The sequence below is a fragment of the Lagenorhynchus albirostris genome, chromosome 5 (genome assembly GCF_949774975.1).
Source record: "Lagenorhynchus albirostris chromosome 5, mLagAlb1.1, whole genome shotgun sequence".
Classification (NCBI taxonomy): Eukaryota; Metazoa; Chordata; class Mammalia; order Artiodactyla; family Delphinidae; genus Lagenorhynchus; species Lagenorhynchus albirostris.
In genome coordinates, this window is record NC_083099.1 from 48001046 (window position 1) to 48026046 (window position 25001).

Here is a 25001-nt window from a genome sequence, read left to right on the forward strand (position 1 = left end):
ATTAGGTCAGCAGGTCACATAAAAATGTGGTTACGTTGTTCTGTCGCTAAAATGTGAAGATAATCCTGAAGTCTGTGCTGAGCTTGTTTTGACAATTAACCTCCATTAGTATTCTAGGCCACATAAGAGCAAAACTCTTAAAAGGCTCTCTTTTTCATGAATGTACTGTCAAATTGACTTCATTTAAATAGGACTGTAGCCACAGTAAATGATGAGTTGATATTTATACAAAGCATAACCTTAATTAAAATATTAAACGCAGTGTTCACGGAATTATTGTACATTTATATGTAATAGAGTAAAAACATTGCATGGGACTGTTAAGCTTTTTGTATGAATCTAATTAACTTTGACAGGCTCTGGGCTTTTCTCCCCCTTACTTTTAGAAGTGCTGTAGAATAAATGTTCTTGCATCTGGAAAACTTCAAACAGTTTTGATCAGCAGTTCAGATCTGATTTAAAATGTACGTATTGAGATGCTCTCTTAGACGTGCAGGGCTCAACTTCTTGTGGCAGGAAGGCAGATGCGGAAGGGAGAACAGCTATAGACTGGTGCTGCCAGTGGGTATTGTTTTTTGTCACAATTTACTGTCAAGCCGCTACTGCTGTGAGCAGGTCTTTGTATATTAGGCTCTGGTTAATGAAAAGGTGAACTCGTGTGGCTGATTCCCTGGAGGGCGATTAGGAGGGAGATATTTCTCTTCACCCTTACACTTCTGTAGCCCTGAGGGAACAGAGGCACCAGGAGCAAATCTAAATTCCCACGGAGCCCAGTGACTTCCTGTTTGGTAAGTGAGGGAAGGAAGTCCTCCTGCAAACAGTGAATTAGGACATTGAGGATAGTGCAGTTTTTGTTCTCCTGTTCATTCCCTAAAATCCCACTACGGATCAGCACTGAAAGAAGCTAGGAATTTCTCAGTCTAATTGCTATGATTCAAAGGTAATAATAATAGCAACAACAATAGTTATATTTTATTCAGCACCAATTGTGTAGCAATTGATTTGCAAACATTACTTTTTATAAATTTTTAAAAATTTTATTGAAGTATAGTTGATTCACACTGTTGTGTTAATTTCTGCTGTACAGCAGAGTGATTCGGTTATACGTATATATACATTCTTTTTCATATTTATTTCCATTATGGTTTACCATGGGATATTGAATATAGTTCCCTGTGCTATACAGTGGGACCTTGTTTATCTATCCTATGTATAATAGTTTGCATCAGCTAATCCCAAACTCCCAATCCTTCCCTCCCCTACCCCCCTTCCCCTTGGCAACCACAAGTCTTGCAAACATTATTTTATTTAATCTTTACCCCATCTCTGAAGAAGATACTATTTCCAGTTTACTGATGCGGAAACTGAGGCCCAGAGCCTCTATCATCCTTCCAAAGGCACATAACTACAAAGCATCAGTGCTATTAAAATGCGAGAAAAACTGTAAATTGGCGTTGAACATAGAAATAGATAAAAATTAAGTGTAAAAATGTAACACAACAATATGTATTTAATATGGACCTATTTCTGTAAAAATGCAAAAAAAGAATGTGTGGCTATATATACACACAGACACACAGACACATGTATATTGATACAGATAAAAAGTAAGAGAACTGAACATACTAGATGGCTGACAGTGGTTATTTGAGGTGGCTGAGCAGGGGAAGAACAAGTAGAACAATTTTTTCAAGTTTTTTTTCATTAATTTCTTAAATTGTTACAATCCTTAATTCATGTAATTAAAGATTAATTACAAAGGGTAATTAATTAAAGGGTAATTACAAACTTAAAGATCCAGAAAGGACTTTTGCTGCCAAAGTGAACGTTTGAAAATGAGAATACTAAAAAAGAAAGTGTTGGCAGCTCTAATTTCACCTAGGGCTGTCTGACCCCAACATTTGTGCTTCTTCTAGTAAACTATGTGGCTTTTTAAAATGTGATTAATATTAAAAAAAAAATCCCACGAAAGGGGATGGTGAATCTCTGACCTCCCTTTGGTCCTTGGGAAATCCGGCTTATCCATTGCTGATTTGAGGATACATCAGAATTCCATCCTTAATCTATTTAAGCCAATCAATATATATCGAGTCCCTATGATGCACCAGTTGCACTGTGAAGCCCAGAGGAGGCTGCAGAAATGAATAAGGCACTGATTCTGCCCTTTTAAGGTGTTTAAAGCATCATGAACAGACAGACTTATGCCCAAACAGCTGACAGACAAGGCTTAGTGTCATACATGTGTTGACAGTGGGAGAAACAGTGTGCCATGGGACATTTAGGAGGGGACAATTATAGGGCTAGGGCTCACGTGACAATTTGTTGGGTACCTAGGTAGATGTCTAGGAGCTGGACGTGATGGAAGATGCCAAGATGTGGCCTCTGTCCTCAATGACTGTGTAATGTTGTAGGAAAGAGAACATTAAAACACGAGAAAAGAAAGAACAAGAGAAGCCAGGAATAGTATGTAATGGACTGCTTCGTAATATAAGTTAGGCCCTAAGTGAAGTAAGAATTCAGGAAAGGCAGTGATCACTGTGGGTAAGAATTGTAGAAGAGGGTTTCATAAGGAAATAAATGATAGTACCAGTATGTTTTCTGCTTAGCAATTGCTCTGTGAAAGAGTAGTGGCCAGGAATCCTAGTTTGTCTGCACTTTAAAATTGGCCTTTGAGTGGAGTCTCTCTTCATTCTCTGACCGTTGTTTAAAAAAGGACTGAATAACATTAAATCCATTCACGGCTGATGCATTTAGTTTATATGTATATACACACATACACATACATGCATTTATTTGCTATATTCATATAAATCAGGCATCACAGATGTCTCCCTTTCTCTCTCTCTTCCCTCCTTCCCTCACTCCTTTGCTCTCTCCATCCCTCCCCTCCCTCTCTTTCTCCCTCCCTTCTTTCCTTTTTTTCCTACTAGTATTTCTCACACATTGGGCACAGAATCAGGCACACTTGGTTTAAAAAAGAGAGAGATTTCTACCCTAAAGCATAGGAGACTAGAAGTGTAGAGGAGCTAGCTGTTTAGGGAGTTTCATTTGAACAGATATTAAATCTGTGTTCTAGATCCTTCTAGTAGTACCGTGATCATGTGTCTAAAGTATCTAGCACAGTGCTAGTATATTCTAGATGCTTAGTGGTAGTTCTCTTCTCCATCCTCTTCTCCCACCTTTCCACAAGGCTTTAGTGATCCAGTCTGGGGAGAAGAGAGAAAAGCCCACATGGGAGGGACTGTAAAAAATAATCTAAGACTGAGGGTTGCATATTTGGAAAAAATTTGATGTTCAGTAATCAATTCCTGCCAATGTCTCAATATTAGAGTGATTAGGTCTATTATTGAGCAACCCTGGACTTCCTTAGAGTGAAGATAAACAATGTAAGTATATTAAAAATGCATATGCATCTAGAGCAAACCACATACACTGTTAAGTATTTGGGATGGTTATTTTTGAAAAAGATATTTCTATCATATTGACTTTTTCCCTATTTTTTTGTTTTTAATCATTCTAAAACAGATAAAAATCTTTCACAGCCTGTCTGACTCATACTTCTTTAAAGACTGAACTTAAGACTCAGCCCTTGCTCTTTTTTTTTTTTTTTTTTGGCGGTACGCGGGCCTCTCACTGCTGTGGCCTCTGCCGCCGCGCAGCCCAGGCTCTGGACGCGCAGGCTCAGCCGCCATGGCTCACAGACCCAGCCGCTCCGCGGCACGCGGGATCCTCCCGGACCGGGGCACGAACCCGCGTCCCCTGCATCGGTGGCGGACTCCCAACCACTGCGCCACCAGGGAAACCCCTTTGCATTTTTTAAAATGATAATTTTTTAAGTTATATATGTACTCTCACCATAGAGAATCTGTAAAATAAATAAAGGAAGTATAAAAAACAAACAAACAAAAAGACATAATCCTACAAGCTGGAGAAAACTATTGTTATCATTTGGTTTCAAGTTCTTCTAGTCTTTTTAATGCTTATTTATATTATGGGTATTGTATGTATTTGGTTGCGATTACACTTTTTAGATTTGGCTGCACAGTTTTTTAGTGTGATTCAGTTTAAGATCATTACTCACTTTCACAGTAGTTCTGAGGGGGACATAGAGAAGAGGCCTGTCATTGAACCTGATCGGGCTCCATGCCAAGGCTTCCCTCTCCTCTGATGTCATCCCTCAGAGTGTGGATGGCCAGGGAGTGACCTGGGAGGAACTTCTGCTCTGTGCCTGATGGGGCAGACTGGGAGGGCAGTTGCTCATGGCAGCTGGCTGGTACACAGGTTCTTGGAGGGCTGACTGGACATGGTCAGAAACGGGAAACACGAGTTAATTGGCACATGTCTTGGGATCCAAGTTCAAGCAGAATAACAAGTTAGGACCTGATATGACCTGAATGTGGTGGACTTGTGGGATCGAAACAGAGTTGGGAGAAGAGAAAACATTCCAAGAGCATCTTTAGTCGGACAGCAGGCTTGTATATTCAACAGTCTTTTCTGTCCTCTCTGAATGCATTTATGCCAGACTGTGGGGCCCCAGGACTCAGGTGTATGAATGGTTAGCATGGCAGCACGTTTGGAAAGGGAGACAAGGTGTTTATCCCAGAACTATGGCTTATATGTTTTTATTTGGGATAGTTCTGGGGAGTCTTGTGGACGTTGTGGGGGAAGGGAATGTTAAAGTGTCCCTCCCCCAACAATGACTTGGTTCTCTTACTGATTATTTCTTTGGAGCCCCAAAACTACCCTTAGTTCAGGAGAACTCTTGGAGCCTTGTTTGAGGGAAGGTCCTTCACATCTGAACTGACTACGGAGTCTATGCAAGGTCCCTAGGCCCATGGTGGTCCAGAAAATCCGTGTCCTTCTGTGCTGGATGACCGATCGCAGATACTTCTTGATTTAATATATATTTATTAAGCACCAACCATGTGTCAGATACTGTGCAGAATACTGTGATATAAAGACTAATAGAAATGGTCCTTATCCTGAGGAAACAATATACAGAGAGGTAGATTTGTAAGGAGATTAATATAAGCTTTGGAGTTAGAGGTGGGGTTATGCTTTTTGTCCAGCCATGGGAGTTCAGTAGTTAGTCCTAATGAATGATTGTTGAATGATTACATATTGCATTTACCTACTTACTATCACCTTTTATCAAAAGCAGAATTTTGCACATAACTTCTGTTTATGCAAAGCTTCTCATGCTATTACTTGTGTTTTGAAACCTGAACAAATACATGACTGTCATTTTTTCCCTGCTGTTTCTACAGTGTGCTATTTTTTTAATAGTCCTCTTTACATACTACTTTCTCCTCAGTTCAACATTTTATCTCATTTATAATCCAGTAAACCAGGAACTTGACTTGGGATGTTACCCGTTTTATTATTCCTCCAATGATCTTTAGAGGCAGTTTCGGGATTATAGCAGCAGTTCCTGAGACTCTGAAATGGGATAGATTCACTGAGCAGTGATTCTCCACCTTTGGTATTTGTCAGATTCCAGAGATGATCAGCTCCTTGTCACAGCTGGAGAATCATTGGGGACGTGGAGCTACAACTGAGATTGTTGCTGGACAATGTGTGAATGAAATGTATATTTCATGACTGCAAATTGTACAACATTGTGAATCTGCCACTGTGGACAAAACTGGATCTGGCTTTTGACCTTTTTAGACCTTTTAGAGTAAAATAAAATTCTTTAATTGCTGGAAGTTAGCTAGTTCTCTTACGACCGTAGGGAAAGGGTATGTGTACTACTGATCTGGTCGATCTTCAGTAGGTCTCTAGGGTGTGATTCTCAAACTGTAGCATGCATGCGAATTGCCTGGAGGGCTGGTTAAAACACAGATTGCTGGGCTCCACCTCGGGAATTTCTGATTCAGTACATCAAGGTGGGACCCAAGAATGTACATTTCTAGCAAGTCCCAGGTATTGCTGGTGCAGCTGGTGCAGAGACCACATTTTGAGAACCACTAATCTAGGAGCTTCCTTTACTGCGTAAAACTATGATTACTTTTTAAAAATGTAAATTGGTGCTAGAGAATGGACTTGAGGATATGGGGAAGGGGAAGGGGAAGCTGTTACAAAGCGAGAGAGTGGCATGGACATATATACATTACCAAACGTAAAATAGATAGCTAATGGGAAGCAGCCGCATAGCACAGGGAGATCAGCTCGGTGCTTTGTGACCACCTAGAGGGGTGGGATAGGGAGGGTGGGAGGGAGGGAGACGCAAGAGGGAAGAGATATGGGAACATATGTATATGTATAAGTGATTCACTTTGTTATAAAGCAGAAACTAACACACCATTGTAAAGCAATTATACTCCAATAAAGATGTAAAAAAATAAAATTTAAAAATTTAAAAATATGTAAATTGGAAGGAAAAAACACCTATTGGAGGATGGATTCTCCTTTGGAATATTCATGATTCTGTGGAAGATCAGAAAATCTATGTTTAAGTATTTTCAGGAAGGGAGACAATAGCTTTCCTCATAACTTATTCAAATAGTTTTTCAATTAAAAAAATCTATTATAAAACCTTTATCTGAAACTTACCTCATCTTTGTCTTAGACTTTTTGACCTTAGAAAGGTGGCATCATTGATAATTGAAGATCATTATCAATCGTCTCTATTTCCTCCCATCCCATATCCCCAGTCTAAGTAATATATTGCTTTAGTACCGTAATACTGACCTTAATTTAATTTTGATAAACAAAAGGATGGTGACTAGTAAGGCCAATTATCTTTGAAGAGAGAAGGCTGAACTCTTTTAACCTGTACAAGAAAGATTTCACAGAAGACATCCAAGTTCCTGAAAGGAAGTTTATCTGACCCAGACGTGACAGGGAGAAATGACTTTAATTTAGCTTTGCCTCTTTCAAGTAAGGCTTTATATCAGACATTTATTTGGATACACTTTGGTGCCCTTTGTGTTTTCCAGTTAGTAAATGAATGACCCATGTAACACCTAGCCTATGGAAAAGCTGTGTAACTTTTCCTTGGATATCAGGGGTAAATCCCAGTTTTTATGTAGCCTGAGACATAAAATCTGGGAGGCCCTGCTAACGAGTACAAATATCTCTTATATTTGCAACTTTTACAAAATTTATGCCAATGTGAAAATATTAAACTTCTTCCAGGGCTGGAAGCAGCCCAGGCTAGTGAGAGGCCCTGAAGGTTAAGTTTCATTGGCTTCAAGGACAGTTCACTTCTGACTGTATTACAGAGCCCTGACACAATTGGTCACACATTGTGGAGGCTCAAGGAAATTTTGTGGAGTGAGTTCATGAATTCTTCATCACAGTATCTTCAAAGCAGTGTGATTTCCATTATTTTTGAGCTACTGATGTCACTATCAGTAACTTGATGTTGAACATGTGTTTAGCACTAGTTTTTTTGTTTTTTAGAGAAAGAAGACACAGGATCTAAATCAACCAGTGTTTTTCTGTGTAGAATCAATAGCATATTCATAAGGGACCTCCCATCTTAAGCTAAAGAGATTAGCAGTGAAGACAAAATGGTGATGATGAATGCTGCTTAGGCCAGGGAGGATGTCAGCCTGATAGACCTGACAGATAGGACTCAAGGCTGGTTAGCTTGGAATTCTGAAGATTCTATTGCTCTGTCTTCTAATTTTTAGAGGATATAGGGCTGGGAGGTTTTGAATGGTGGAGAATTTGCTCTAGTGAAGTCCTCAATTTCTGGATGATTTTTTTTTTTTTCCCGGTACGCGGGCCTCTCACTGCTGTGGCCTCTCCCGCGGCGGAGCACAGGCTCCGGACGCGCAGGCTCAGCGGCCATGGCTCACGGGCCCAGCCGCTCCGCGGCATGTGGGATCTTCCCGGACCGGGGCACGCACCCGTGTCCCCTGCATCGGCGGGCGGACTCTCAACCACTGCACCACCAGGGAAGCCCCGATTTCTGGATGATTTTAGTGGAGCTTTGGCTACTGCACTGGGCTTGGGAGGCCAGGTTCAGGTGAGGATGGACTAACAGCAGGAAAACACATGATCCTGGAGTATGGTCAGAGCTGTTTGCCTCCTTTGCTCTCGAGTATGTATCATCAGGTAAAGATTCACAAGTGTTTCTGCTTTGAGACGGCAGTAAAAAATAAGCGAAGAATAAATGGCTGCAGCTTTCTCTTCATTAAGGTCAATGTGGTGACTTAGGTCTTCGCAGAGATTCTGAAAGAAAATATAATAAAAGTAGAGGATTAAGGAGGTAGGCAAAACAATTTAAAGATAGTCACAAGCACTGAAAAGGTTTTCCTTAATGATTGGATTTAGAGTTGTGAGGGGGTCATTTAAAAGGAAGGAGGACTACATTATTAGTCCATTATATCCCTGATCAATAGAGACCACCCATTCCTTTTAAATCGTTTATGCGTAATAGCTAATAGATTGACCAGGGAAAACAAAGTATCATTTATAATTGCTATTTGAATATTTTGTGTAAAAGTTAATCTTCTGGAGAGTCAGAGAAATCATCGTAGATTAAAATAAGAAATAAAGATTTATAAGAAATTAATGATAGTTCTGAAATTGAAGAATCATTTAGTGCTGGGAGAAATAAATACAAATTGTAACATCTATCTGATGGAGTTTTGCTTAGATTGCTTCTGGTAATAAACCATCTATAATAATATAAATCAAGGGCTGGTGTTTGCCATAAATTTGCAATGTTTAGCATAATATTTGTTTGCATTTCATACTAAAGTGACACCAAGAAATATGAGATTAATAGTTATTAAGTGAAAATGACTTTCATGTCTGTAGTCATTTTTAGAAACAGTTATGTGTAATTCATTTAGGGAGCAGAGAAAATTAATTTGCAGCTGTGGTGGGATCTAGCGTGTTAGAACAAAGAGGGAAGTTCCATATAGTAATAAACTTGTGGAACAGAAGGGTGGGATTCATTTTTAACCCCTCCTTTTGATTTCTCTCTAACTTCTCAGTACCTTATGGTACCCTTCAGGTCACCACACTTTTGTTTGTTGACTCCAGAACATTATACTAATAGCTTAAGGAACAGGAAAATGGATACAAGTTCTCAAATTATGTCATAACATTGGAGATCACAAGCTTAACCATACCTAGGGGGATAGAGGGTCAGATGGCAGCAGCAGCAGTATGGTGCCTTATATTAATTTTAATTAGTGTTTAAGAAGTGTCACATTAGATTCTGATTTTTTAAAAAATGACACACTATCTACTTTCATTTGTTTTACTGCACTACAAATCCACAGTGATGTTGAAGTGCAAGTCTATAAATGTTTTTTTGAGAAATCTAGCCTCAGATTTTGTGAGCTTAAAAAAATACATAGATTATATAAACAGATTATATAAATATAAATAGATTGTGGAGAACAGAGAATATGGAAAACATTTTCCATCCAACAGACATAAAAGTGAGAGAGGAAGAGAGTAAATACAAAAACTAATAATACGAAAGAGTAAAGACACTATTTTAAATGCTTTATATGTGTTAACTCATTTGTGTTATCTTGGGTACTGGAGCCCTTTTTAGGCAGTGGTGCGTTTACTTGTTCAGGTACTACTTACTGAACACCGTGTCTGTGCTGGTCACAGAACTAGGTTGGAAGCATTAATGTTTTAGAGGAAGGTGGAGAACAGTGATCATATTTAAGAGTTTTTAAAAAATAAGTCCAACTTCTGGTCAATATGGTGTTATAAGTTCATATTTTGAGGACGCTCTGCCCAAAGTATCTACCAAAGCTAGATAAAATATTTTAGAAACATAATAATAAAACACAATGTAATGGGAAAATTTTAAATTAGATCTCTAGGTGGACCAGAGACTGGACAGAAATGCCAAACAGTGGTGGGTTGAAGTCCAGTGTGGGCTTGCTAGGCTCCGGGTCTGGAAGCAGACAGAGGTAGCTTAGGCAGTGGAGGGGCTGGAGGATCATTAAAGTACCCTGAAGCCAGAAACAACATGAAATTAGGAGCCGTCCCTACCTGGCTGACCCCCTCCTCTCAACTGCTGCCTGGGACACTGATTTCCAGGAAGCTGTGTGTTTAGCACTTGGAGGACAGAATCAGCCCATGACCAGGACCTGAACCAAACCATCTGCTCCCTTGATTTACATGTCTGTAGAAGGCCCAACCATATCATGGAGGCAGTAACTCTGAGCTAACAAGATAAGACACCTGGCTCTGGACTGAGTGCCCAGGAGGATAGGTGGAAGGAACTACAGATCAGCCAGGGATACTGATATGGAAGACATCTCAGTATGCTGGGGTATAACATGGGACTGTTTTTCTAATCACTACTTTCAGTTATATTAAGTTTCTTCCTCTTTTCCCATCCTTACAAATCATTAGCTGTTTCCAAAGTTTTCCAGTCACTTTCATTTATTAACTTATTCCCGCTCAGTGTAAAACTTAAATCTTCAAAATCTGGCTCCTCCTTTATGCCACGGCAAGCTAGAACTGTAGCCCTCGTAGCTTGAAGTGATCAGCAAGGGCAAAGGCTGGTTGTGGTATGGCTCTGAGGCATCTTCTTTTTCTCCCATTTCCTCTAACAGCCCTATAGCTCCTCCTGGTTTGGGAAGGGTAGGGAGAAGGGGTCAAGGAGGCTGACTTCCTGCTAGTCATGGAGGTGGTGCCTGATGTTACTTGGATTTGGCAGGGTTCTGTCTGAAGTTGGTGCCCTCTATTTTAGGTTCCCTATGTCCTTGGGAGAAGTAGTCATCTTCAACACAGTCTGTCTTTGAGGATCATCGCAGAGAGGGGCTGCACAGTTTCCCTTTGGGTCCTAACAATGGTCCACATGCCCAACAGCTTCTTTGGTTGGGTGTGTGATCACTTGACCCAGTAGCCACATGGAGCCTGATGACTTCCTCCCCTCTACTCATCTTGGTCTCCTTTGCACGAAACCAAAGTGACCTTCCAACTTTGTGGAGGACTGAGATGGAGTGGGATTACTGCAGCTCAGTACTGACAAGCCCTACTTTATAAACTTTTTTTGCAGGGTCTCCCTACTTTGGTTCTCACATCCATGGACCAGAATCAGGCCTCATTTACATAAGACTCCATGACACCAGGGGACTCATGCTAAGTACTTCCAAGAATGCACCTGCCAGTGTAAAGGTAACCATTAAAATATTAGAAATATAACTTAAAACTAGGTCAAATAGATTGTGGAGAATAGAGAATATGGAAAAACATTTTCTTTCCAACAGGCATAAGAGTGAGAGAGGAAAAGAGTAAATACAAATTGCTGGTATACAGAAGCCACAAAATGAGATGGTAAGAATAAGTACCCTTGTAATGAAAATGTATTAACTATATTTACCTTACCTATTAAAAGACAGAAACTAGCAAATTTTTTTTAAAGACAGCTAAAGTTGTAAAAGAATGCATAGCAAGATTTAAAGTATCAGAACAAGATATCCCTAAGAGATTGCAAACCAAATGAAATTTGGTATAAAAATGTTAACATCAAGCAAACAGATTTTAAGGTAAAACAAAACAATACAAACACCTTTATCGTGAGTTAGAAGACACAATGCGTAATGAAAAGGAACAATATACCAGGTATATACAATACAGTTGACCCCTGAACAACATGGGTTTGAACTGCACAGGTCCACTTATATGCAGCTTTTTTTCAAGAGTAAATACTATAGTGCTGCACGATGTGTGGTTAGTTGAATTCAGGGATGCAGAGGAACTGGCTATACCAAGGGCTCTTTGGATTTTTGATTGCATGTAGGGTTGGTGCCCCTAACATCTGCATTGTTCAGGGTCAACTGTCATCATCAACTTGTAAACACTTAACAACATAGCCTCAAATACATAAAGAACTAAACTGTCAAAATTGCAAGAGTAATGTCCGAGGTAACTAACGGAAGATTTCAATATGCATCTCTCATGATCCAAAACCAAGCAGAGAAAACATTTACCAAGTGTAGAGGCTTGATCAGTATAATGCACAAGACTGAATGTGTGTTGTGTGTGTACGTATGCACATATCCATGTTCTTATTAACAAAGAGTACATATTATTGAGTATACATGTACCCAAAACTTTTTAAACACAACGACACAAGAATGATAGATCTTTTTATATTCATAGATTTTGAAGAATCACTGTCATCTGGATGATAGTCTTTGACATCTGTATAATGTAATTAGAAATCAACAACAGTCAGTTCTTCCATCTTTCGGGCAAAAAAATTTGTCCTCTGCCAACTTACGTTTGGTGGTCTGGGGACCTGCAAATTAATTGACAATAGACAGATGAACAGGAGAAGAGTTCATTATTCAGGCATGCAGGAGTCCTCTGTAGGGAGGAGCACACAGAACAGCTAGGGGTAAAGGTTTATATACCAGCTTAATAAGTGGGGAAGAGGGTGCTTAAGGCTTCAAAAGATGTAAGGTTCTGATGATGTTTGCTTACACAGATTTTTTTGGAATGTCCTGACTCCCAAGGTCAGTTGCATTCCTGACTGAGAACTCTGGAGCAGAGGGGGTGGGGTTTGTGGCAGATGACTCTAGTAAATCTTTGCTTTAGGCAGATAGGAAAAGTTTATGTAAGATTTCTTTTTGCATCTGTAGCTCAGATGTTTTCACTTTGAAGTAATCTTTATATCATTTTAGTGGGGTGTTGGTTGCTTCATTTCCCCCATGTAAAACGTCTTAGAAAGAAGCTGGGTTGATTGCTCTGGAGAGAAGGCTCAGATTAGAAGTTATGAGGTAGAGATCTGCAGAAGGAGAGAAGCGCATAGATTAGAATGAGAAAAAGAAAGAAAATAAAAGATTGATGTTTAGAGCAAACTATAAATTCAGTTTCTAAGTCTATAGTGCAGCTAGTCGATAAGATTTTAAGCATTAGGTTTGAAGTATTTTTAGGTGGCGGAGTGAGGACGTCAGTGGCAATTCGACAGATTTCCTGGTGTGAAGTTTGAATGTCTTTGGTGATGGCATAGATGTCAATGTCACAGTCATGGTTATTTCCTGGAGCAGAGCGTGGAAGAATGAAGGTGTTCCTGTGAACTTCCTGAGCAGTCCATACAGTAGAGCACCAGCCACAAAAGCTGCCCATATATGATCTATTGTAGTGATGGGTCCTTTGAAGTTTATGTCAAGTCATTCAGCTTCAGCTTGCAGGGCTTCTTTAGATGCTGGGGGAAGAGGACAGCTCCAAGACAGCCTAGAACTGCCTGGGTTAGTCAGGCTTTAGTTCTCAGTGATTTCCAATCAGGAGGGTGGGAGAAAAGTAGGAAATGTTAACTTAGAGTGTTGCAGCTAGATATTGAAGGGAACTAGAAGAATCTAGAATTTGGTAAGGATTGACAAAATATGTAAGATAGCAGGATCTAGTCCAGTTTATGGATAGAGAGTAAAACCTCAAAGACAACGAACAGGACTAGAATCTGATAACCCGCAACGGTGGGTTATAGCTTTCCATTGAAACAAAATTTCTCTCCATGATCATCTCAATTTTAATCAGAAATAATCAAAATAAGATTAGTATTATTTACAAAATACGTCTGATCTTATTACATTTGGCCAGATTATTTACATAAGTGCTGCCAGAATGGCAATTGACCACATAGGCCTTTTTAAAATTTGCTTTGCTGGAACTTTTATAAAGGAATCTCAGATTGGACTTTAAAAGCCCCTCAAGGCTAGGAAGCCAAGGCAAAAACTTGTCAGTAGACTTCACCTGCAGTATATATGTGAGCAAATTCCTCTGTTCTCAAGGTGCCCCAAATATCCTGATTCCAAGGCCTCTGAAGAAGTGACCTTCCTTATTTACCCGTATGGCTGGGATCCCTCTAAGCCAGATGCCAGTCCAGTTTTTCCAACAGGGCTTTGTAAGCTTTGGCTCCATAAAGTCAAACTTAGTTCCTGCAAACTGTCTGATCATATGTGATTCTATGCATCATTTTCAAATATGACATTCTAGTCAAAGCCTTGATTATATTGTTAGACCTCCGCGGTCTCCTAGGAGTTTCGACTCGCCCAGGAAACAACAAGAGTCCGAAGCCGATGCAAAACGCAAGAGGTTTATTGAAGGCCGGTGCACCGGGGGTTTCTTGGTCCTCACGCAGGAGGCCGAAGAAGGAACCCCCCCAGGGCGTGAACATACATTTTTATAGGTCTCAATTTCCTGTTATGCAAAGTGTGGATTCAATTGTGATTTTTAATGATAGGTTCTTAGCTTCTGTTCGGACCAGAGGGGGAACCTGTCCCAGGCTTCCTGATTGGTTCTTTGACAGATACCTTTTTTACATTTTGTTTATCTCCCTCCTTCTCGGAAGGGGGCCGGACATCCTGGAAATTCACCCATTGTCTAAGAAGCCCCTATTGTCTGGAGAGTTCTTAATCATTAGCTGGAACAATGTCCCTCGAGTCCCACAATATAACCATGTTTCCAATTATGTTTTGTTACAAGGAGGACAGATTCTTATCAAATTTATGCAAGTAACTATATTGCCATGAAACTAAGAATACCTAATGAGAGTTTCCAAAGTCTGGAGGGATCAGGCCGAGAGAAAAAGATAAATGTTTAAATGTTTCATTTTTGTTTACAAAAGTATAATTTACAAAATTGTAAGCTATAGATAGCTTAAGAGAAAAGAGAAGAGTGTTCTTTAAATCCAGCATCAATATTCCAAATAAAAGCCGTAATCGTCCTTTATGAGTTCATTCAGTCCCATGTAATTCTTGTTCTGCTTGATCTTGGATTAGCAGTTTCATGAACCTATCAGCTTTTCCACTAGAGCTCTAGAAATTGTGACTTAGTTCAGTGGTATAATCTCAAAGTTATTTAAGCGATGCCATTAGAAGCTTGTATCCCAGAATACCTGGCATAGTCCTTTTTCATGGGTCTTTAAGAAAGACCCTTTTTGTTAAGATAAACACTCTAGCCTGTAGCTGATTGCAAGAGCTTTCAGGAAAGCATCAGAGTAAAACAACTATCTGTGGCTGAAAAAAGATTTAAAATAGCTTTGGTTAAAGATCTGATGAGAGTTCATTATAAAAGTAATGCAGTTGGCAGAGAAATTTGGTTGTTTCCATGACATAAAATATTTTAAAATAAAAACTGGAGATACGACTGATAACATTTACTGCTGTTTTCTAATATCAGGTAAAATGGTACCAGGGCATATCATGGACAGTGAGGGCATTGATAAATCTCAAGGAACTTCATAGAATTTCTGAATACTTATATTAATACTATTTACCCATTCAAATATAACCTAGGGAAGGTTAAGCATCTCTCCTTATTTGACAGTGCTTTTCATGCAGTTAACGTATCTAATTAATTTTTAACATCTCTCTTTTTACAAGGTGAAAAAACAAATCCTTTGAGATTTTTTAGGTCCCTCTGGGATATTTCAAAGTCAGTTCAATGTCAAGATTTTATTTAGGATTTGACTTTGAGAAGGCAAAGTATCCAAGTTGAGAAATGTCAAAAGGTTTGAACACTTGATTAATAATAGGATCATAGGTCACTGTTTAAAAATACTTAATCTATTCAACAAAGTGACAATGAAAGATTGTAAAAGTAATGATAGGAAGTTACATGGTTATAAGATAAAGCTTAGCTCTTTTGATAGTTAAAAGACTTGGTTCTCTTAAGCCATCAGGAATATAATGAAGACAATACAGGAAATTGTTCTGAAAAGACACAGATTACTTAAAGGGTCTAGAAAAACCTTCTACAGTTCTTTCTTAAGAACAGACCAATAGCCCAATGTAAAACTAGAGTTTGGTTTTAATAGAGAGAGGAAACCAAACTCTAGTTTTGTATTCAGGTATTGTTAATAATAAAGCTCATTAAAAAAAAAAGTATAAATAAACCCATTCAACTGTAGCCAGCTTTGACCATTCAACATAAATACTTAATGCTGTAACTTAATGCTGATAACTCAGAAGACAAACCTATTTTTATTAAACCAATAATAATATTACACCAGTCTTATTTGCAAAGATTTATCCAAATCACATAAATTTGAAAAATATTTGGGATAGTTCCTATACTTCTGGGAGGTTTAGAAATATTTAATTTATAAAAGAGCTTATTTTTCTCTAAGCCAAATATAATAGAACTCTTTTAAGGGATTTTATAAATTGATAATACCATCCAGAGGTAGGATAATATCTCATGTATACATAACATACGACAAACATAAATATACAAACAGATGCAAATAGAGATCTTACGCGGCTTTCATTCTGAAATTTTAGCTGTGAGTCAGGCATATTATAGTAATACTAATTACACTAGTTTATACAAGAGTTGGTTCTAGTCTTTGCCCCACTTTATGTTTTATCCTAATTACATTGCTGGCAGATGGAACAAGTTGTTACCTGCTCAATGTGAGAGCAAATCTTTCCATCAATATTTACAGAGAAGGTTTTTAAGATTTTCTTTTGCCTTGATATATAGTCTTACGGAGACTGTAGACTAGAATTTGGGCAAGGGATTGAGGAGACATCAAGTAGTTATCTGGTGTCTCCAAATTCTTCTAAGTGGATAAAATATCCAGTCTGTTTCCAATTGGCCCCCTTTTTTCCCTTTTCAGCTTCAGATATTTGCTTTTGGGGGTCCTTGAGTCCTTAAAGCATCCCTGACAGGGTCAAGGGGCCTAAGCTAGTTTGAGTGACTTCTGCGCTTTAATTTTTTTAAGGGAGTATTTTAGGCTAGCTTTGATACTATTTATGTTCTTTCCATTTGATCTCCTATAGGTACTAAGAGGACATTTTCTTAGGATGAAAGCTCTCGAAAAATCCTTTAAATATAAAAGTTTTTCTGAAATAATCCATCATCTCGCCATTGACAATTAGGATCCGCATAGATATACCCATTCCAAATGTGACTCAAACCAATAAGACTTTTTGTGGCTTAGTCATGAACACAATAGGTGTCTCTGAAGAGGGCGCAGAAGATGCAGCTTCCATACTTCAAAATAACTCCCAACTAGAGGTGAAATGAAGAAAAACCAAGTTGCCATAGGTGCTAAGAATGCTTAGTTCCAGTCTTCCCACAAAAGTGAGGCACCTCCAATCACAGGCCTGCAAATGTATGATAACAGATGGGTGATACAGAGATCGGAAGTCTTAGCACTACGAAGGCATTGGGAAGGAGATGACGAGGTACCTTATGGGTTGAGACCCTTTAGGATTCAGTCTTAGACAACCTCCCTGAGAGCTGGCAGTGGTTGGCAGGAAGTTTTGCTTGTGCATCTCATGTCTCAGTACTCTCTCTGGTTCCAAGCTAAGCCCTCAGGACGCAAAATTGAGAGAGAAGGAAAAAACTCATCTGGTTTTATTGGTGGCCCACAGCAAATTTGTCCAAGCAGATACTGGTCCAGTGAGAACCGCAAACTCACCAGTCTGTGAGGGTGGCTTGAACAGGCTTATGGAACCTATACCTGTGTTCTTTGCTTTGACTGTCCTTCTTAGGACAAGCAACACTTTTAGACATCACAGCACAAAACAACAGCAAAAAAGAAAGTGACAAGAAGATAGCACAATGACTATTTATTGGAAGATCCAAACCAAGAGTCATAATACCCAAAGAACAAGACGAGTTCTAACCCAAACATTTTGTCCTGTAAATCTAAATTTTGGAAACTTTCTTTCTGAGAAGATGAGAGGCTCTTACCACTTTTGCTCAACTGGACCCCAAGCAGAGATCTGGGAGTCTGATGGTAAGAAAGTTTAATTTTGCCAGCTTGGTCAGAGATCCTAAGAGCTCAGCTGCGGTCTCCAGAGTGAGCGAAGATTTCTGACCATTCAGTCCTCATTGCCAAAACTGTTGGGAGGAAAATCTTTTCCTCTATCAACTGAGGTTCGATTGTTAATCTCCTGAAAGATTAACAGGAGAAAAGTTTATTACTCGTGCATGCAGGAGTACTCTATAGGGAGTAGCTCTCTGAACAGCTAGGGATTAGGATTTACATACTAGCTTAATAAGGGGGGTGGTTTAGGGCTTCAAAGGATGGGAGGTTCTGATGAGGTTTGTTTACACAAATTAGGTTTGAAATGTGCCACTGCCCAAGGTCAGCTGCCCCTCCCTCCGCTCCCTTCCCCCCACTACTGGAGACTTCCCTGGAGTGGTGAGGAGGGAGGTGAGAGGGGGGCACTTGTGGCAGACGGCTCTTGTAAATCTCTGGTTTAGTCAATAGGAGAAGTTCAGAAAAGATTTCTTTCTGGATGTGTAGCTCAGATATTTTCACTTTGATGTAATCTTTATGCCATTCTGGTGGGTCGTTGGTCCTTTCACATGGAACCCTGGAGAGGTTCCACGTTAGGCATTTAGAGTGGAGGCAAGCAATGCACAGGGGAGGTGTGTGGGGCTGGAGGAAGAGAGTTGTCTGGAGGAAGAGAGTTGTCTGAAACAGTGAATGTAAAGTTAGTGGAATTCCCAGGTTCCTTTCTCCAAACTGTAGAGCTGGACAAATAGCTGTGCTCTATTCCCATGAGAGAGAGAGAGAGAGAGAGAGAGAGAGAGAGAGAGAGAGAGAGGAGGGAGGGACGGAGGGAGAGAGGGAGAGAGGGAGAGAGGGAGAGAGGGAGAGAGGGAGAGAGAGAGGGAGAGAAGTTGGATTGGTTCTTCCCTCTGGAGAACGAGAACCAGAGAAGCTTCAGAAGGGGTGCAGACTGACACTGTCTAGGAGTGGATATGGACTAAAAACATAGCTCCCTTGCGCTGTCTGGTCCCCAAGCACCAGCCACAAGCTGTCTGCTTCCACAGGCAAGAAATTGGAGCTACTTTTCTGAAAAAATGAATGGCCCTAAAAATCAGATTTCCATACACTGAGATCCAGGAGCTTCTCAAAAATAAAGTTTACCCCTAGTCACCTAACAGTGAGTCCACCAACTGTAAGCCCTTTCTATCACACATAGCTCCCAGTCAACTTCTAGTGCCTCAAGCTTAAATATAGACAAGCATTGATAACCTGATACTTGAGAAAGCCTAAAACAGAAGAGAGAGGCTAAAAAAACCCTGTACTGAAAGGACTCAGAAGAAACAAATATTTCATAGGAAAATATTAAAAAAATTAATCTGTAATTCAGCTGTTTACATAAGGAGACTGACACCAGAGTTGTTTACAGTCACAAACCATTAGAAACAACTATATGTCTATCAATAGGATGTTGGCTAAATTCTGCTATATTATTCTGATAAGTCCATACTCTGGAAAAAAAAAGGGTTAAAGTAATTCTATAAATTTCAAAATGGAAAAATATTTATACCATGTTATTTGATAAGTTAAAAATACTTTTTATACAATTAAAAAAATCGTAGATTATGATCCCATTTATGCAAAAATATGTTTGTGCGCTCCCACAAAGAATTGGATATGAATATATCAGATTACTAGCAGTGGTTGTATCTGGGAGCATCTTAGGGGCAAACTTGACTTTCTGTATTTATTCATTGTTCAAGCTTCTTTACTACTAGCATTTATGGCTTTCAACGTTAAGAAAGAAGCTTAATTTTTTTAATCAAAATATACCAGGACACCTGCAGAATAACTAAGTGACTGATTTTATTTAGCCACATCTGCTTAGGAGTCAAGGATGATACTCCTTTACCAAAACATTCCCTAGCATGAATTAACCTAAAATAAAAACTCATCTCATCCAAAACTATGTTGCTTGTTAGCTATGGTTCAGTAATATAATACGTGAAGTTCTGAAGTCACATTAACATTTCTTATGATGTTATAGCAAAATTATTTGATGACAATCTGGATTACATATACTTTTCTAGAAAGTTTAGTGTAATACATTTTCCTCTTGGTGCATAAAATTTGTGCCGTGCCTTTTCTTGTTCATTGGTGCTGCTGGTTTTTGGTCTTCTGAAGGTACAGAGTTCCCTTGGGGACTTCTTTCTTTGTAGTAATCAGGAAAACCCCAAGGAAGGCTTGGTGGATTCCTGAGACTTGGGGGCCCATTGCTGGATTGGGCTGGGTTGTTACTAGTGCGCAGGAGCAGATATGACCTAAGTCATTATCAAGGAGGAGAGTTGGTATGAGAGAGGATCACAGGTTCATCTCCAGGTTCCGTCTGTAGGAAATGAGACCAGAATAAAAACTCTCTGTGGCTTCGAGTGCCCTGAGAATAAAATCAAAACCCCTCAGCCTGAAAGGCCCTGTTTACCCTACCAAGCATCTCATCATTTGAGCCAATTTGGCCTTCTTTCAGATCTCTGGAGGCCAAGCGTTTTCCCCTTTTAGAGCCTCTGCTCATTCTGTTTCTTTCCACCTCAATGGCATCCCCTGGCTCTCCCGTGGCTGGCTTCTGTTCACCCTTTCAGGTCACAGTGTCACCTCTTCAGAGGTCTTTCCTAATTAATGAATCTTAGCAAGCTTCTTCTATCTCTGTTTCAGTCCCCCGATTGTTTCCATCTCAGCACTTCACATTTTGTATTTATTGAAGTGCTTTTACTTACTCCCCCTTCTACTTAGATTGTTGGTGCAAACTGAACATGGCCTTTCTTTCCTTTGTACCACCTGCAGCTGAAACTGTCAGCGCAGCACCCAAGTCCCTCTCCTTTATCACTGCTCGCCTGCAGGCTTCCAACTGCTAGCATTTGCAGTTCTATGCCTGAAGACTTAACTCTGGTTTCTGGAAGCTGACTCTGCCTACCTGTGCTTCTGCCTGAAATGCTGGAGAGGAAGTAGCCCTCAACCAGTCACTGATAGGAATAAGTGTATAAATGCCCAGGCTCCCTCCCCCATTTGGGGAGCTCATCAGCTAAAGTTGGCTGGCTCAGTCATGCATCTTTTTTTCTTGGCTAACTCCCCTTCACTGTCTCATTTCACCACTTCCTTACTGATGTTTTCTGCACTTTCCAAATAAACTACTTATATTTAAATCCTTGGTGGCGGGGGTGAGGGGTGGGAGTGGGCAATGCTTCTGGCACGTGTAGGTGACAGTATTTGCTGAATGAATGAATGAATGAATGGCTGGCTGGCCGGGTGGATAAATGGAATAATAGATAAAGAGTAGGTTACAAAATAGAGTTCAGGGCTGCATGAGGTGTAACATTTCAGACTATTGACTGAAAAAGCAAATGTTTGGTGAGCTCATTCTAACTGGGGCTAGTTGGCTCCCGCAAAACACATAAGCCCATATAAGGGTAGAGATATAGGCAGGTTAGAGACTATCTAATACGGCATTTTTAAAAGCTAAGTTTTCTTTAGGTCCACTGCCCAATTCTTGACGATCACATGGATGCCCGACTTAGGTGCAGTTTTTACATTTATTGTTTTATTACAGTATTTACCTAAAGCGTTAAAATGTGCTATGCAAACTCATAAATAACGTTCAACATGAATTTTATTCAGTTTAGGTGAAGTTAACAGTCCAAAAAAATTACCTTTCAGAAATATATCTGGAAGTGAGGATTGGACTGTAAGTGAAATCGGAGGGTGAGGTTTAGTCAGACCCTCAGAAAGAAGTGATCACAAAAACGGACTGCAGCTGTGGAGGGTGAGGTGAGTGATTTCAGTGCAGGAATCGCTATTAGCTGTTTTTATCAGTGTTAACACTGGACAGGTTCACATGGTTGTTTAGAGACAGACTAGAATCCTGAATCAGAAAGCATGTCTATTTTCAGCAGATTATGAATATGGAGAGTTCAACTAGACTATGAGTTTCCTGATAGCGAAAAAAGAATGTCAAAGTCTGACCCTAGGGAGGTCAGTGTACGGGCATGCAGGTGACTTTGAATGCATGAGAAGTGTGAGTGTTTGGGCCAGATGGCTTTATAATTAGTGCTGTTTTCAAAAGCAAAGCAATTGGTATGGACTAGTAAATCATTCATCACTAAGTAAAGCATTCCTCAGATGACAAAAGAATTTAATTCTGACACTCCAGGTGATGTGTGTTATCTAGCTCTACACATTTAAAAATTAAAGATAATCTATCTAAAATCCTGTAAATTTGTATAAACTTTCTATAAGGAAATATTGATATCATGGTGCTGGTTGAAAAGTATTTGTGTTTAAATGAGCATTACGGGTGAACCTGAATGAACTAAACATGTCGATGGAGATATTGTTCAGGAATCATTTCCAGGAAAAATTTAACTCCTTCTGATGAATCAGCCTGCCTTTTTTCTTCATGGATATTGGGAATCCTGCAATTGTGTTTCTTCAGATATTTTGGTTTCCAAAGAGATCAGAACTTAATTTGCAGCTCAATTTTCTCAAGCACATGAGAACTTATGACTTTTATATGTGTCTTCTAAATTTTTCCTTGTTTTTAAAATCTACTCTGATTTTTCTTTTTCCTGGGCCTGCATTTTGTTTTTTTTACCTTGCCCGTATTTTTCTCTCCTACTTTATGTAAGTCACCACAAGCTTTTTCTGGAAAATGAAGGAGCAAATGATTCATAAATAAAACATAAAGAAGTAATCTATTTTTATTGCATTTCTATTCTTTTTTTTTTCAAGGCCAAATGTTTGCGAAGAACAGCAGCTGACTGTGGTGGGGCTACCACACCCATGTGTCCAAGCATTCACACTCACCATCAAGATCTGGAAACGGCTGCAGTGGCCCGTGGTGGTATGTGAGTTATGAAAGAAGGTGAGGGTGCTCCTGCTATGTCCTTTTGATTCCTGAAAATCAAAGCCAGAGCCTCAACGGCATCTAAAGATTTCATCCAATAAATTTTAGAAAATAACTACATAATTAAGTAAACGAGTGTAACCTATGCCCACCAGGAACTTTCAAAGTGATATATTTTCCTTCAGAAACAGGCTATATTATTACTTTAGTTCATGCCTCGTTTTATGTGTGAGCTATTTGGGGTTAGACGCCGCTAATTTTACCTCTTGACATGATAAACTTTTGAAAGCTGGAGATCAGAAGCTTGAGAGAAACAAGGAATATTGTGTTGGTTTGCTAAATTTAGCATGACTTGGATCTGGGCATCTATGACTGTGAACCATCTCATCTGCCCTTGGTTCTCTTGTAACACTTTGAAACCTAGAGCTTCTTTAACTTTATTATGGTATTTGAATTAGGATTAACTGGGCTGGCTGGGAGAGGAGAGAAAAAGCAAGTATGCACTTTCTATGCGTGAAGCCTTCATAGGGACTTTTTAAAAAAAGTTTTAAAATAATTTTATAAAATATCTAAGTACCTCTTAACACAAATAGCTGCTAATGTGTTCAGGTTTTACACATTAAAACTTGTAAAATGAAATCAGGAAACAAAGTTAAAAAAAGTGTGGCTTTAGATTAATGAATTTATTATTCTTATTATTACTACTACTACGATTACTAAAAGAAAGTTGAGGGCATTTGTAAATAACTGGGTTTGCCATTGTGTAGAAATGGCAGAACACTGATAATATAGGACTAAGTAAAATAAGATTAAATCATTTATAATTATGGATACTTACATATACATTGTATGTGTGTATTTTTAATCTTCAGATTAATAGTCTTTTTTTGGTCTATACTCAGGACCTTTAAATTAAATTTAAATCAGAAAAAGCTTCAGGCTTTTACTGGCTGTGTGGCACTGGTAGAAGTTCCTACATTTCTCTGTGCCTTCGTCTGTACAGTTGGAAAAATAATACCACACATGGATATTATGAGGATTAACTGAAAACATATTTAACACCTGTGGCACAATGCTTGGTACATAGTAGGTATTAGAGTACCTGGTTTTGAAAATAGCTTTTCATTTAGATATTTTGGTACTCATCCCATGAGGTTTAATCATTGTTGATATTACACTGAACCAAAGAAAGTCCACTACCATATAGACGTTCAGACTTGGGAAAGCAAACATGAATAAGTAAAACATGTTTTATTTATTTTCAAGAGCTTAATAGTTTTATACATCCGTTTATTCAGCAAGTATTTATGAAACTGAGTTTGGAGTTGAGGCAGTGTTAAAAGATGTTGGACATTTTTGCCAAACTAATATCCCCTTTGTTTGTATGTAAGTTTGCAAACCTACACTTATATCCCTGTTGAAGAGATGCACCTCCAAAATATTAGGTGACACTTCAAGATGGTGAATAATTGTGTCATAAAAATTGACATTAAATCCTATTTTTGAGAGAAGAGAAAGAACAATATACATTGACATGATGGGGAAAGAGAAGTTAGAGGAAGTGAAACTTGAAAATGGTTTTGAATATGAAGGGGATTTGGGCTGGGGATATGAGGATAGGTATGTGAAAGGAAGAGAATATAATACTTTGGGGATAAAGAGTAAATATGACATCAATTTGATAGAAAGGACGTAAGCCAGTTTAGAGATGTCTGGTATTATGGTCTATTAAGAGGTCAGCACAAATAGTTAATAGTATAGTATTTTCAATTTTTGTTCATTATTGCCCCCCTAAGGAACCTTTGTAAACTTTTTTTAAAATTTTAGTAATCGTCCCCCTCCCCCATGAAGTTTTAATACCACAGATATACTTTGTTTCTGTTTGTGAACTCTGCTGGTTTGTAGGACCACAGACCATTGTATTAAAGATTATTTTTCACCGCTCCTACCCAAGAACCAATTGTCCCCTCACTTGTGGGTGATGTCACCACTGTTGAGAATGCACACTATCACGAGACCAGTACATGAGGGGCCTTCACGGTCAAATTGAAAAGCATGTGCCTTATTATCCTCCAGGATTTCATTATTCTCTTCATAATTTTGGGTTCCATTTTTTTTTTTTTTTTTTTTTTTTTTGGCGGTACGCAGGCCTCTCACTGTTGTGGCCTCTCCCGCTGCGGAGCACAGGCTCCGGACGCGCAGGCTCAGCGGCCATGGCTCACAGGCCCAGCCGCTCCGCGGCATGTGGGATCTTCCCAAACCGGGACACGAACCCGTGTCCCCTGCATTGGCAGGCGGACTCTCAACCACTGCGCCACCAGGGAAGCCCTGGGTTCCATTTTTGATAGCTTCAGTGACCCTTAGGTAAGTTTATGCTGCAGGACTGGAGGCCCCTCTTAATTTTCAATAACCTATACCTATATTGAATCTTGGTTATAT